We start from the raw sequence: 13,695 nt of genomic DNA on the forward strand, positions 1-13,695 counted from the left end.
TGTTTTGCCTTTCTCTTGGCATCACATAAATAGCTATTATCTTGACCACCGCCACATTTTCCTCACTTTGATTTGGCCTTCCATCCGGCAGGCCCCTCTGCTTATGTTCCAACCTGTGGGCACTCCTCTCAGCTGTTGGCCTGGCCTCAAGGACCTCTAGTGTTTGAGCATAAGCAAAGTGACACCATCTGGAAATGTTCATTAATGCTAATTTGGAAAACTGGGACGTTTTATTGGAAGGGGCCAAACATGGCATACTCCTACACATTCATACATTCACTTATTAAGTCATGCAGGCACTGTCTGAGGTACTGGAGAAATAGACATGAAGTAGAAAAGGAGGCAACAGATCTATGTGTAACCTAAGTAAATCCCAGGGCTCTCTGAGGCCTATCTCTGTGTGAGAAACACAGTCTAATTTCCGAGAAGTAAAGAAACATATATTTCATATTTATTTATGTTTCTCAAAGAATACTAACGGTCCTGATTCAGTTCCCCATATTTAGAGATTTTGATTACCCCAGAGGCTCTCATATGCTAATCCTCCCAAACCCTTTCCATGCCTATTTTTAAACCACCTAGAAAAGATCCAGAATTAGGCCAACACAAACTGTCCTTTGGCATGTGACAGGGAGGAGATGGGGCCTGAGGAGCATAGACACAAGAATATTTCATCTTCATCACATATATAATCAAATAATTACAACGGTAAGTGATATAATCACCTTTGCTACTGGCATATGCACGGTGCCTTGGAAACACAGAGAAGGAAACAATTATTTCTGCCTTTTGTTTAGGTAGGACTTTAGGAAACACTTGAGAAGTGACATTTGACCTAGGTTTGGAGAGTTGAGTTCAACAGACGTGAAAGGGGAAGTGTGTTCTAGGCAGGAGGATAGATACATATAAAGGGAGGACGTCAGTCCTTTCTAAAATGTCTATAGTTTAGGGTGGGTGAGTGGTACAAGTCATGGGAAATGAAGATGAAGAGATGGGCAGGCTTTTCAGGCCAAAGAGCTTAACTTTTAAAGCATACAGGTTTTGGCAGCAATTTTGAAAAAAGATTGAAGTAGGGCAAGACTGCAGGCAAGGAGATTATTAGGATGCTATTGCAGTAACCTCAGTATCCTACGATGAGGGTCTGGGGTTAGGGGATAAGGAAATGAGGTCATTGATCCAAAAGACATTTAGAAGGCACCAACGGAGGGGCGCCTGGGTGGCTCAGTTGGTTAAGCATCTGACTCAGTCTCTCCTCAGGTCTTGATCTCAGTGTTGTGAGTTCAAGCCCTGTGTTAGGCTCCACACTGGGCGTGGAGCCAACTTAAAAAGAAAGAAAGAAAAAGTCACAAAAGAAACAGGACTTCGTAACCCATTGGGTGATTACAGCAAAGGAGAGGGAGGAGTCTAGGATGTCTGTCTGGTCTTTCAGCCTGGGGACACAGGATGAATTTTGATGCTATTGAATATAATAGCTACCACAGGTTGTTCAAGGGAGGGAGGAAATGTGTTTTGACTATTGATGAAACAACAAGCTGGTAGAGATAGCTTAATATGTAGTGCTTGTAAGAGCTCTGAGCCATGGAGCACATTGGCCAACTGACATCTCTTTAACACCATCCCCTAATTATGAGTGACAACTTTAATTTTGAAAGTCTCCAGTAAAGGAACTTTACAATCGGTCTTGTATCAACCACTTCTATATTAACTCAACATTTTCTCCAGTAATTTTTCATGATCCTGAATCTGTCATGCTGCAGTTAAATCCCATTTATTTTCTTGCTGAGAAGAGGAAGAGCACATCTTAATCTCTTCTGGAAGAAATTCTTCTGGTGGAAGGACTAACGGTGCAGTCAGCCCCCAATCATGTTTATTTCTTGCATGTGCAAATGCCTAGTTCCCCTTCGGATGCTGCAGGCGGTTGGCAGATACTCTGTTGACTAACGGATCTAGTCTAAGAACAAAAAATTGTTAGAGCTGGAAGGATATGAGAAATTATTGACTCAAATCTCCATATTTTTAACTGTTCAAGGAAACTTTAAGCTATTTAAGTTCAGTTCCTTTTACTCTTTCAAAAAGGATGTGTTCTTCAATTCTTAATATATCCGTGGTTTTTTGCTGGAGCATCACCAAGTTTTCCTCATTCCTCTCTAACTATGGAGCTTGGAACTAGTTCTAATGAATAGTATTAACCTACAAACTAAATAGAAGGACTGATTTACCTCCCAGTTCCTGTTTATGCATTCCAGCCTCTTTTCTTTTTAAAAACTTTACTGCAGAAATAATAAACATAAACATGAACATAAATTCAGATAAAAGTTGCCCACAATTCTGTCACATAATAAAAACACTGTTTTAATTTGTCTATGTTACATTCTAGTCTTTATTCATAAACATATTAAATTTTTATTTTTGTGATATAAAACAATTTTATATTCTACATTTTATATTTTCACTTAACATTGTGCCAGGCACATTTTCCCATTTAACTACAATTTCACCACTCCCTTACACCCTCCTCCTATAAAATTATAGGGTAAGTCCTGTCATATCTTTATCCATGATCATGCAGCAAATAGATGCCTATAAGCATAAATATGGATTTTTCATTGATGTTTGGGATTGTAACTATAAACATTTCACTGAAACTTGTCTTTTTTAACCATACTTAATACTTCTTAACCACATTCATTATTTTTAATAGCTTCATATCATTCCATAGTAGGGATATAACAGAATGACATTCAAATTGTCTCCAGTTTTTTCTTTCCCACTAACAAAAAAATGCAATAAACAGGGGCACCTGTCTGGCTCAGCCGGTAGGACATGGGACTCTTGATCTTGGGGTTGTCAGTTTGAGCCCTACATTGGGTGTAGAGATTAGTTAAAAATAAAATCTTTTAAAAAATGCAATAAACATTTTGGCATTTATGTCACTGCTTTTCTGAAGGACTAATATTCAACTTGTAGTTGCCAGGAAAGTATACTGGCCAGCAGTAATATCCTTAGACCTGTGCCCCATACCGGAAGGCAATTGCTCTGGTCCTCCTTCAGTTGTGTTCCTCCCCATGCGGCAAGGAGTTTGTGGGCCAAAGGGGATGTGCCCAGTTGTAATCTATGACCTTCTTTTAGACTATTTGGATATCCAAGATGCTGAAATTCCCTACTCAAACGTCTTGATCCTAATAACAGGGTTACATGGGTCATTTTCTTTGGTCCATCCTCTTGAGGGTAACTTATGCCACCATTGCAAACATCCAGAGGCCTGAGGGGTAGCCAAGGGGCTGAGGGTATAAACAGAGCTTGGTCATGCAGGCTAGGGTGTCCATATGTGTATTCAAGACTCCTCTCTGTGAGAATCAGGCTGTAGGTAGGAAGAAACTGTGGTGAGTCATGAGCCACAGACTGAAGATGGGAGGCTACCTTCCCTGTGCTACTATGGTCTGACAGAACTCCAAGGAGGGCAATAATTTTGCATCTGAACCAGTTCTTCTAGATTGTCATGAGGCATATTTGTCAAAGTATGGTGATAAAACATATTTTATTTACTGGTTTTTTAGCCTGATTTTTTTTTTCACTTTTAAGTATTTAAACATCTGGTATAAAAGCCTCCATTTATACTCTTGCCCAGGACCTGAGAATGTTAGAGGCAGGCCTGTTTGTTGGTGTCTATTTTGATTAGTGTCTGTTCTGACTGGTAGGTATCTGTGCCATATTGGCTGTTAAATATTTTAATATCACCCTTGCTTAACTGTAATTTTATCTCTGTAGCATTGATTCCCCAAAGTAGGATTGCTTGGTGAAAGGGTATGTGTAATTCTAATTTTAGTGGATATTATTATGTGCCATATTTTATCATTCACATTTAATGTCCCAAAAGTTGGGATGCATCTTATAATCAAAGAGAAAAAAGTATTGTATTATTGTTTAACTGGCAGGTTTTTTTCTTCATTTGAGAAAATAATGGTACATCTTTGCTATAGACTGAATGTTTGTGTCTGTCCAAAATTCATATGTTGCAACCTAATCCCCAATGTGATGGTATTAAGGAAGTAGGGCCTTTGGGAGATGATTAGTTCCCGTGGTGGAGCCCTCCTGAATGGGACTTGTAAAAGAGGCCCCAGAGAGCTCTCCCACCCCTCCACCATGTGAGGATACAAAGAGAAGATGACTGACTGTGAAACAGGAAACAGGCTCTTACCAGACACCTAATCTATGGCACCTTATCTTGGAATTCCCAGCTCCAAAACTGAGAAACAAACGTTTGCTGTTCAAGCCACCCAGTCTATGCTATTTTTGTTATAGCAGCCTAAACGGACAAGACAATCTTAAAATTGCCATCTTAGATTTGATGAATGAAATACAGTATCGTCCTATTGTAGCAATTCTCATACCTACTATCACTGAAGGGGAGTTCCTGTTTGTTGGCCAGCACTATGTGGTATCACTGTTTTTTAAAAAAATTACTGTCAATCTTCTGAGTAAAAAATAATATACCACTTGCTTTAATTTGGATTTCCCTTATTACTAGTGATGCTGAGATTTAAAAAGATATACTTATTAAATATTTGACTTCACTTTTTGTAAATTATTGATTTATATTCTTTCCCTATTTTTAAATTGTTTTCTGTGTTTTTATTATTAATTTATAAAAGTTATTATATTATATTAAACTTTTATCTGTCCATTCTACTGTAAACAGAAATTGCACAGGTGAGAAATGAGATGCAAGGAAATGGTTGGTGATTCACCCCCAGATTTCCTACAGTGTGGGGTTGGCCTTGATGCTCGAGCCAGTCCTTCTTTGACATCTTCCCTCCTGGCTTCCCTGATAAAATCAGGAATTCTACATGTACTGTGGGGGATGTGATCTAGGAAACCCCAGTGACTAATGAAACCAGAGGCCTTGGTTCCCCACATCCCCTGACCCCTGCCAAGGTTAGACAGGGAGAAATAGAATCTAACAATATATAAAAGGGATTATATACCATTACTAAGTGAGATTTATCTCACGTATCCAAGTTGATGCAACATAAAAAAAAAGAATGTAATATATCATATTAATAGAATAAAGGACAAAGGACAAAATCACATGATCAGTCATCTCAAAAGATGAAGAAAAGCATTTGGCAAAATCCAACCCCACTTCATAACTTAAAAAACTCAACAAACTAGAAATAGAAGGAAACTTCCTCAAACTGATAAGGGGCATCTGTGAAAAACCCACAACTAACATATAATTAATAATGAAGACTGGATTCTTTTCCTCTAAGATCAGGAACAAAATAATGATGTTTACTCTCACCACTTCTATTCAACATTATACTGGAGATTCTAGCCAGGATAATTAGGGAAGAAAAAGTAACAAAAAGTGTCCAGATAGAAAAGGAGGAAGTGAAACAATCTCCATTTTCAGATGACATGATGTTATATATAGAAAATCCTAAGGAATCCACTAAAAAACTATTAGAACTGATAAATGAGTTCAGCAAGTTTGTAGGATACAAGATCAATTTTTAGAAATCAACTGTATTTCTATATATTAGCAATGAAAAATCTGAAAATGAAATTAAGAAAATAATTCCCTTAACAGTAGCATCAAAAGGAATAAAATACTTAGGAATAAATTTAACAAAAGAATTGTAAAACCTGCACAGTGAAAACTACCAAACACAGCCAAAAGAAGGACCTAAATAAGTGGAAAGACATTCCATGTTCATGGACCAGAAAACTTAATATAGTAAACTTGGCAATACTCCTCAAAATGACTTAAAGATTCTAAATGTAACAGCTATACCTATAAAACTTTTTTAAGATTTATATATTTATTTGAGAGAGAGAGAGAGAGAGAGAGAAAGAGAGTATGAGTGGGAAGGGCAAAGGGAGAGAGAGAGAATCTCAAGCAGACTCCACGCTGAGTGTGGAGCCTGTCTCAGGGTTCCATCTCATGACCATGAGATCATGATCTGAGCTGAAACCAAGAGTCAAACACTCAGTGGACTGTGCCACCCAGGCACCCCTATACCTATAAAACTTCTAAAAGAAAACATAAGAGTAAATCTTTATAACTTTGAATTAAACAGTAGGTTTTTTTTTTTTTTTAAGATATGACACCAAAAGTACAACTTTGGTGTCTCAAAGGACACTATCAAGAAAGTAAAAAAACAACCAATAGAATAACAGAAAAAAATATTTGCAAATCCTATATCTGATAAGGGACTTGTATCCAGGATATGTAAAGAATTTTTACAACTCAACAATAACAAATAAATAACTCAACTTTAAAATGGGCAAAGGATTGAATAGACATTTCTCCAAAGAAGATTTACAAATAACCAATAAGCACAAGGAATAATGCTCGACATTATTAGTAATGAACCAGAAATGCAAATCAAAACCACAATGAGATACCATTTCACATCCACTAGGATGGCCATAATAAAAATAAATGGGGAATAAGAAGTGTTGGCAAGTATTTGGAGAAATTGAAACTCATATATTGCTGATTGGAATGTCTGGCAGTTGCTGTGAAACATTTTGGCAGTTCCTCAAAATATAAATCTAGAGTTACCCAGCAATTTCAGCAATTCCACTTCTAAGTTAATATATAAGAAAACTGAAACACAAGTTCATACAAAAATCTGTACACAAATGTTCATAGCAGCATTATTCATAATAGCTGAAAAATAGAAACAACTTAAAAGTCATCAGCTGATGAATGGATAAACAAAATGTGGTATATCCATACAATCAAATCAATTTATTTGGCTATTAAAAGGAATGAAGTAATGATACGTGCAAAAACATGGATAAACCTTGAAAGCTTCATACTAAGAAGCCAGTCTCAAAGACCATATATTGTATTATTTCATTTATACAGAACATCCAGAATAGACAAATTCATAAAGACAGGAAGTAGATAAATGGTTGCAAGGGAAATGGAGAAGGGGGAAATGGGGAATGACTGTTAATGGATATGGGGTTTCTTTTTTGGGTGGTGCAAATTTACAGAAATTAGATAGTGGTGCTGGTTACATAACTTTCTTTGTTGTTTGTTAAGTAGAAAGGTCTGTTTCTTTATTTTTTTATTCTATTTTTTAAAATTTACATTCAATTAGCCAACATATAGTACATCATTAGTTTTTGATATAATGTTCAATGATTCATTAGTTGCATACAACACCCAGTGCTCATCACCACACATGCCCTCCTTAATACCCATCACCCAGTTAACCTATCTCCCCACCCCCCTCCCTTCTGTAACCCTCGGTTTATTTCCTGAAGTCCAGAGTCTCTCATGGTTTTTCTCCCTCTCTGATTTCTTCCTGTTCGGTTTTCTCTCCCTTCCACTATGGTCATCTGTGCTATTGCTTATGTCCCACCTTTGAGTGAAACCATATGATAATTGTCTTTCTCTGACTGAGTTATTTTACTTAGCATAATACCCTCCAGTTCCAACCATGTCGATGTAAATGGTAGGTATTCATCCTTTCTGATGGCTGAGTAATATCCCATTGTACATATGAACTACATCTTCTTTATCCATTCTTTTTGAAATCACTAAAAACTGTTGGATTTTATACTTTAGAAGGGTAGATTTTATGGTATGTCAATTAAATTTCAGTAAAGCTGCTATTGAAAAAAAAAGTGGCTGCTGGTTTTGGACCATGGACCATAGTTTACCAACCCTGTTGCATACCATATTTACTGTCACAGAAGAAAGACTGCATAGTATTAAAAAAAAATAAAAAGCCTACCAGAAAAGAAAAATTGATATCAAGCAGTTTGTTTTCCTCCCAATATAAATAGCATGGTAAGATTATGAACTTAGAGTCACCTGATTAGGTTTGAATCCCAGATCTGCCATTGGTTACTGTGTGTTTTGGCAAGGGATAATAAATAACATCTACCTGCTAGGGATGTTGCAAGGATGAAATGGGTTGATACATGTAAAACACTCACAGCAGTGCCTGGCACACAATAAGCATTCAGTGCAGATAGGCTATTTTTATTCTTCCTTCCAATTGGAAAAATAGCTTGACTAATGCAGTAAGATGATTTTTATTTGGTGTTCTGGTCACAACCAACAGCTTAATAAGAAGGTCCTCTGTTCCCCATCCAGGTCACTATCAGATCACAAGGCTGGCAGCAAGAAAAATGAGGATGGATCATTAGTATACACTAGAAAATATGTTCTTATCTCTATGAGATATTGTTAGAAAAATATGTTCTTATCTCTAAGAAATATTGTTAGCACCCTGAAAGGCTCTTCTTTCTCCATATCTAAAATAGATTGTGGGAAATTAATTCGTTTTCTCAATCTAATTTCTAGTGTCAGCTGTGACATCACAAAGCAAACTCCCAGATGGTACCAACTGAACCCTTTATCAGCTTCGTTAGCACTGATGCCAAAAGGAAATTGGCCCAGCAGCCTAATCAACATTCACATGCTAATGGGTAGACCCTTGTGAATGAAGTTAAGCAGAAAATCAGTCATTAAGTAACATTCCTCTAATAAAATTTTCATAGATTTTAAGTAATAATGAAATAGCAAGGGTAAACTCAAGACTGAAAAACAAAGTAAAATAGAGACACGGCATGGACTTAGAAATGGGGAAATCATTTCTAAAAAAGAAATTCAAAAGGGAATTATAAACACAAATTAGCTTCCTATCTTTTTAGTTAAAAATTGAGATTTTTCAGGAAAAGTTAATATCTTAAGGCAAATTTGCTTTTCACTTAAAAAGCAAGACAGAATTCCAATGATTTTAGTCTTTTGTTTTCCATGGAAGGCTCACTGGGAAGTATTCAGTTTTTCACTGTTATCATCACGAAGATGTTTGTCTGACCCAAACACTCCTTTTGTTCATTCTGCAGGTCTTAACCATCTGTCATGTTTTCTGGAGAGCCTCAGAAACACATTTAGGTTAAACCATATGGTCATAAAAGCTGTCACTGTATTATAATCAAGGTCCGGTTGGGGTTTTTCCTTGTTTGTTTGTTTGAACAGAAATGCACTTGATCATTCTTACTTCTTTAAAAGCTTCATCCTAATCCTGGAACCAAACCTCAGTCTGATAATAAACCAGGTTTGAGTCTGCATCTACTTAAAGTAAACTACCTGAGTAATAGATGTTTTGAAATGGCCACATTTCCCCATCAATTTTACTCAAATACTATGTTAAACTTTGGGCCCTTTGTTATGTCGGCCTCCTCAGTTTTTACTTCCTCACCTCCAATGCTTTTTCCTTCAATCATCCTCAACCACCCACTCCTTGGCTTTGTCAACATCAGAAGTGTCTCTCCTCTGAGAGCTCGACCTCAGGCACCCCAGGTTTGGCTTATCAACTCTGATGCCGCAACTCAGTGGTTCTTCCATCTTGCCAAGACGTTCAGTTCAGTAACTATACCACTTTTTCACTCTCCGTCACCTCACTCATGTCTTCAGTTCCTTCCTTACCCAGTTTAGAATCCATAATCTATATAATCTTGTCTGTTGAAAGCACCACATAGTTCCATAGCTCCCCTTGGACTTACCTGGCAAAGCTCTATCCCTGTTTAAATCCCACTGTCTACTTACTCTATGCCTGTACCCAAACATCTGATGAAAAAGCCCACCAGGATGACTGGCATCATTTAAATTAATGGTCATAGGGCGCCTGGGTGGCTCAGTTGGTTAAGCGACTGCCTTCGGCTCGGGTCATGATCCTGGAGTCCTGGGATCGAGTCCCGCTTCAGGCTCCCTGCTCAGCGGGGAGTCTGCTTCTCCCTCTGACCCTCTTCCCTCTCGTGCTCTCTATCTCTCATTCTCTCTCTCTCAAATAAATAAATAAAAAAAAAATCTTTAAATTAATGGTCATAAATCTCAGATGTACTAAGTCTTACTCAGCAACCCTCCTTTGCTGCTCTAAAATGTTCCTTCCAAAATTACTGTCCCATCACTTCTCAAACCTTCCTCTTGCTCTCTCACAGACACTCCCTCAGCATCAACATGATAAAACATCTCCTGTCTTAAAAAACACATACCCTCTCTGGTCTCCATAGCGTCCTTCAGCTATTGCCTTTTCTTCCCCCCCTCAGCTTCTCTGCTTTTTTTCTCTCCTCAATCTGTCCTCTGGATTGTTGCCCCCACCACTCTGATGCATCTGCTCTTGCAAAGGTCACTAATAAATTTTGTGTAGCTAAATCCAATGCCACTCTGTCATACCTTATTTGACCTCGCAGGAGCGATTAAGACAGTAGATACGACTGACACTCCTTTTTCCATGACATTCTTTTCCAGGTTTCAGAGATACCTTGTTCTCTTACATTCCCTCCTTCCTCACTGGCCACTCCTTCTTGATAGTCTCTGCTAGGTCCTCTCCTCTTCCCGACCTCTAAATGTTGGTGTGTCCGTGATTCAGCATTCTTCTCTCTATTACTCCCAAGGCAATATCCCATGGTCATCTATAATTTCATATGACCTCAACCCCAGCTTCTCTGCCAAACTCTAGACTGTTTACTTGACATCAAACCATCAGCAAGTTTAGCCGACACTACTTTCAAAAATACCCCAAGATTGCCACATTCTCTCCATTTCTCTTGTTGTCACACCAATCCAAGCCATCATGTTTACTTGTCGATACCATTGCAATGGCCACTGAACGGGTCAGTAAGATTCCTCTCTTACCTCCCTACAGCAGCCAGAGTGATCTCTTAAAAATGAAATAGGACCACAGCCCTTTTTCTGCTTAAAATTTCTCTGGTGGATTTTTATCACGTTCAGAATAAAATAGAAACTACTTCTCCTGGCTCATAAAATCTAATAAGAACTGGCCTCAGATTGCTCTTGATCTTATCTCCTGCCACCCTCCCCTCCCCTCCCCGTCTCCAGCCATACGGGCCCCATTTCTGTCCCTGGAACATGCCAAGCTCATTTCTGCCTTTGGGTGTTGGCACTGACTGTTCCCTTTCCTCTGATCTTTATATGGTTGGCAACTTCTTGTCATTAAGATCTGAGCCTAGATTTTGTAATTCTTAGCAAACACAACTATAAGAAAGATGAGTTATTCAAGTTCTCAAACCTGCTGTGTGCTTTCAAATGAATATAAACATGGGTAAGTTTTGTGTGCTCTAAGTACTGCTTCAACATTTTTACTTTTGAAAATTATAAAATTCTTCTAGAATTTAAGTTTACTTCATTAAACTGTCACTTATCTGTGTGGCGGTAGCCACAAAGGCAAAAATAGAATCCTAGAAATTGTGTCTACCAGTGCCCAGGGAACCACGTGAGACAATAATGCTTTATTGCCAGATCTTGCTATGTGACTGTGGGCCAAGCACCCCATCTTTGTGAACAGGGTCCACCCCCCCTCCGCCCGAAGTAGACACAATCATCCCCTGGTAAGACAAGGAATGTACATCTGCATATGTGCATTTGTGTATTTAATAACAAAAGAATTAAATCTTTGTCTCAAATCTGTGCAGTAGCTTTCCCTTTTCCACTCACCTGCGTGTGATCTTTTCTGGAAAAACAATCAGGGACCATTCTTGGTCATTGCTTCTGAAATTCTTTTTAAGCTTAGAGCCTGTTTATGCAATTCCTGTGAAAATAGATGTAAAAATATGGCTAGCTTCACAAATAATTAATTGATGGAAAAATGATTCAGAAACAAGAGGTGAGGAGGCAGATGAGCAGTGAGGTGGGGGCGCATGGGCATTGAGGGTGGGGTAGTCCTACGCTGGCCTTGGTGGGACATCGGGTATCCCTGGCCTAGTAAATGCTAGTACGGTAAATGCTAGTAGCAAACCCTCCCACCCACCAGTCACTGGGCCAGTTGCAAAGGCTTACGTTTCCAATCACCCCCTGGAGTGCTCGAAAATTAATGAATGGCACAGCCATTATCTTGGCTGCTTCGTATTTTACAGCAAATGTATCTTTAGCATGAAATTTGCTAGAGACAATTCACTTAGCGCTTTTACTTACAATATTTTTATGTTATGTTAATAGCCTTTTAGCTTAATGCCTTTGTGCCTTGCAAGCTGATTCTGGAACACATGAAGTGTGTTAAGTGAGGGATAGTCGTATGGGGATCTAAACCTACTGAATGGAATTAGAGAGAAGGATCCTTTGAAAAGCAGTTCGGAGACAAAGTACCCACACCAATGTTCAACAACAGAACTACTGCATTGGAGGCCATTATCCTCTTTCTGCTTGCTTGTGAGAGCACAAGTGAAATGAGGGGATCCCTACGTTTTTCTTGAATTTAGGAAGTACAGTAAACAAAAAGGTAAAGTAAACAATTTCCTTAGCAAGGAAAGAAGCAAGCAATAAGTTATCCCAGGAGGATGCTATACTCTGGAAGGACACTGTGATAGATCTGGTGTGATAAACTGCTTCCCAAATAGTTCCCAGTGATTCCTGCCTCCTGGTCGTCACAGTCTTTGGTAATAACCCTTCCCCTGAATATGGAACAAATCTAGTGATTTGCTTCTTATGAATAAAATATGGGAAAAATGATGGAATGACACTTCAGTATTCAGTTTAAAAGCTGTCATGTCTGTCTTGCACTTTCTGGCTTTTCTTAGCTTGCTAACTCTCATGAGGTAAGCTGCCATGTTGTGAGCTGCCCTTTTTTGGAATGGCCCATTTGGCATGGAAGTGAAGGCAGCTAACAGCCCAAGGCACTAGAGCCCTCAGTCCAACAACCCATGAAGAATCTGCCAACAACCATATGAGTGAGCTTAGAAACGGATCTTTCCCTGGCTAACACCAGGATTACAGCCCATGAGGGACTCTGTGGCAGAAGACCCAACTCAACCATGCCTGGACTCCAGACTCTCAGAAACTGTGAGATAATAAACATTTGTTGTTTTAAGCCACTAAGTTCGGGGGTAATTTGTTACACGACGTTAGTGCAGCCACTTAGCTTTAAACTACTGGAAGCACCCACCTGTGGTATGATTCATGCTTTACAGTCTTCAAGAATGAAAAGCACTCACATCTGTATATTTGAATAAGGAGTGAGATATTGCAAAGTGCAAAACCTCTCTGAACAACTCTAGCAGGAAAAAACCCCAACAACTGCAAAACATTATTGCCAGGATGGCATAAAAGAAAGAACATATAGGCACAGGTTGTGCATTGAGATTGTCAATTATACACATTTGAGCAAATTATATAATTTCTCTGGGATTCCGTCACTTCATGAAGAAGATGGTGATGGGGTTGGCTAGACTTAGCAAGAACTGCTAGCATTCTACGACACTGTGCTTTGAGGAACTCCGGAGGGCCCCACCCCAAAAGCTGGAAAGGGTGTCACTGGGAATTTGTTCCTTAATGCTTCCAGGGACTGTCCCTGAAATTATTACTTAAGGGGAGAAATTAGGAAGGGTGAGACAGAGGAAATTCTACAGATACGTGTAAGAATAGTGCAGAGAGGTGGGGCCTTGCGTTGTTACGAAGCAGTTGCAGGGTCTTGGTGGCAGCCACAAAAAGAAGTGTGGTTGATTCCACCATTTTGAGGACCTGGTGGGCTTCCTCCTTTCTGATATATGTGATCTCCACAATAAGCCACGTCTCCCCCCTCACCGTGATTACAAGGGAGCTGAAGCAAACTCACGTTCAGTCATAGCCACTCTATTAAATATTATGGTTCCCATATTTGTATTCTTTTCCCTGTCCTCATTTTTCTACTTCTAGTTTATCATGTGCCCTCT

This window comes from Zalophus californianus, chromosome 3, assembly GCF_009762305.2.
Source record: "Zalophus californianus isolate mZalCal1 chromosome 3, mZalCal1.pri.v2, whole genome shotgun sequence".
Taxonomy (NCBI): domain Eukaryota; kingdom Metazoa; phylum Chordata; class Mammalia; order Carnivora; family Otariidae; genus Zalophus; species Zalophus californianus.